Consider the following 2694-nt stretch of genomic DNA (forward strand, 5'->3'; position numbering starts at 1 on the left):
AGCGCAGCAACCGCCGCGATGTCTCTGTCATCTGCTCTCTCGGAGCCTGCGGGCGCTCGCAGCCTTTCCCGGGGCCGGGGCTCCCCCGAGCAGGTGGGGGGCCGAGTAACACTTTAAAGCTTGCAGCTGGCCGGGGACACCCCGCGGCTGCTTTGCCAGGCTCTGAGCTCTGCCTTTGCTGCGCGGGGCAGCCTCCACCCCCGGCCCAGTCCGGTCCGGCCCAGCCCGGCCCGGCCAGGCCCGGCTCGGTCCTGCAGCAGCCTGGCCCAAAGTCGCGGCCGAAGTGGGGTGAAGTCGGGGCCACAGGGCCACGGCCCAATTAAACCAGGTGACGAGAGGCTGGGCAGATGTGTTTTCATTGCACCGTAAGATAAATGCAGTGTTAAATGCCTGACAACTTCCCAGAAGCAATCAGCAAAAGTTTATGAGTGCATAAACCTCAAAGACCATTCCTCGGGATTTTTATAAGCCCCGCATTTAAAGCTTCTATAAATTTTTCTGCCTGCTTCCAAACTAAAGTTGCTGGAGACTGTTAAACAGTCACTTCTCTAGAGCGGGAGGGTTCGAGTCTAACAGGCAGGTCCGGCGGAGGGGAGAGGGGCTTTCTGTTTTCCTCCTTCACCCCCCACCTTGAAGTTTGATAAGAGTTAGAATATGAGAGYATGGTAGGTCACCATCAGATAAATGATGAGGAAAGATTACTGGGACATGCGAAAGTTACAAGAGCGGCGGCTGACAGGAAGAAAAAGAAAAGAAAGGCTGAAAAGAATTAAAGGGAAAAAGAAAAAAATAAAAGAGAGAGAGAGAAAAAAAAAAAAAAAAAACGAGGCTGTTGCATGGACGGACAGATTGACAGACAGGTGTACAAACAGATTCCCAGGCAGATCGACAGGCGGGAGGGTGGACGGGGAGAAACAGAAAGCTCAGAGGAAGGGGCAGAAGTTCAGGTGCAGCCTGAAGGTCTGCGCAGCACAGCCGAGGCAGCACCGGGTGGCCCCCTCGGGTGTCCCTGGACCCTTGTCYCGAGGGTGCCGGGGGAAGGGATGGGGGCGGCATCACTGAAGCGGGAGGTGAGCGGGAGACCCGTGCAGAGACCTCTGCCTTGGGAGAAAGGAGCTGCCAGCCACTACATGTCCTCTCAAACCAACAGATTAACAGTTAATAGCATCCGTCATCCTTAACTGACCACATCGGTCTCACAGTTTGGCTATTAAATATACTGCATATATATATATAAATAAAAGAACAATTAAAAACCCTAGTATCGTGATTATAAACCCCATTGTTTACAATCGCAGGGAAAAATGAAGTTGCTAACTGGGAAGCGGCAAAGACCAAATGCCCTGGGGTTGAGAAGGAGAGAGGTCAAGGGCGGCGTGACTTGGCAAAGGGGGCAGAGAGGAGCCCGCGTGGGCGCTCTGGGCGCCGCGCAGGGACGAGCGCGGCCGCCCGCCCGGCCGGGGCCGGCGTCGGGGCCGGGGTGACCCCCCCTGCGCGGCGGGCTCCGCTCCTGTGTTCGCGTCTAACGGAGGGACACGAGGTGACGAGGGGCTGCATTGTAGCCTTGTCCTCGCTAGATGAGATCTCAGTCAATTACTTTCAAATCTGCAGCTTGGCTTCTTTTCGTTCTTTCCAGGTGAAAATTCAAACGTGTTTTTTTTTTCTTTTATTATTTTTTTTCTATTGTCGCCTGGTCCTTTCTTTCCTGAAACAAGGCACCCAACTGTTCTGATATTACCATTCAAAAACAGGTTCTGTGGCAAACCTCATTTGTGAATCTATTACAGAGATTAATAGATTATTTCTCCTTTTTCAACTAATTCTCAGTGGGGAAATTTAACCATATGGTAAGGAGAGAATTAGAATTTCATCACATTAGAGCAAAATGTAATGAAAAGAGTCCAACACCTGGGGCCAACTCTGAAAGACACAATTAAAAGGTTTTTAATGAAACCAGAGAAACCAAAAAATTCATAGCCTTCAGTAATTCTGCCACATAAGGATGATTTACTGGAAGTGTTGGGAAATATTGTTTTTACTGATGTCATAAGAATGAAAACCTGCCACTAAATACTATGCGCTTGCAGAGCGCTTGAACTGAAGCGAGCGGGAGCTGCTCGTTTCTGTTATTAGAGGATCAGTGGGACAAAATCCAGGCAAATACTTGGGTTGCCACTTCGGTGAGAGACCCTGGTGGTCCGGGCGAGCGTGTACCTGGACCTGAGAAGGTGGCACTGGAGCCCCGTATAGCGCTAATGAAGGACAAGGGGGGCGCTGGGGCCCTTGTCGCCCTGGCACGGGCAGCTGCGTCCCGGGGCTGGCAGCAGTGCAGGATGCTGCCCTCGAGCAGGAGGCAGGGTCGGGACTTTAGAGAATTGCTTAATAATAATAATATTAATAATAATAAAGTTTGGTAGGTTTTGTTCTTTATCCCCCTCCCCCCCCCACCTGGTTCATTTTCAAGGTAACTGATGGGGCTTCGTATTTTTATAGGGCGGATAATCACTGTAAAGCAGCAATCTGCTCCTTGAAAAAGGCTAAGTGGGTAAGGTGGGGAGGAGAGAGGGCCCTCCCCGCAGTTTGGGCTCCCTTCGCTTGACAGGGGAGCGAGGAGCTGGGGCAACACTTGCCCCCCACGGAAGCGAGGCGAACTCCGGGCAGCAGTGGGCACACGGGTTCCACTGGATTGGGGGG

This window comes from Nothoprocta perdicaria, unplaced genomic scaffold (genome assembly GCF_003342845.1).
Source record: "Nothoprocta perdicaria isolate Ctin4 unplaced genomic scaffold, notPer1 scaffold_175, whole genome shotgun sequence".
Classification (NCBI taxonomy): Eukaryota; Metazoa; Chordata; class Aves; order Tinamiformes; family Tinamidae; genus Nothoprocta; species Nothoprocta perdicaria.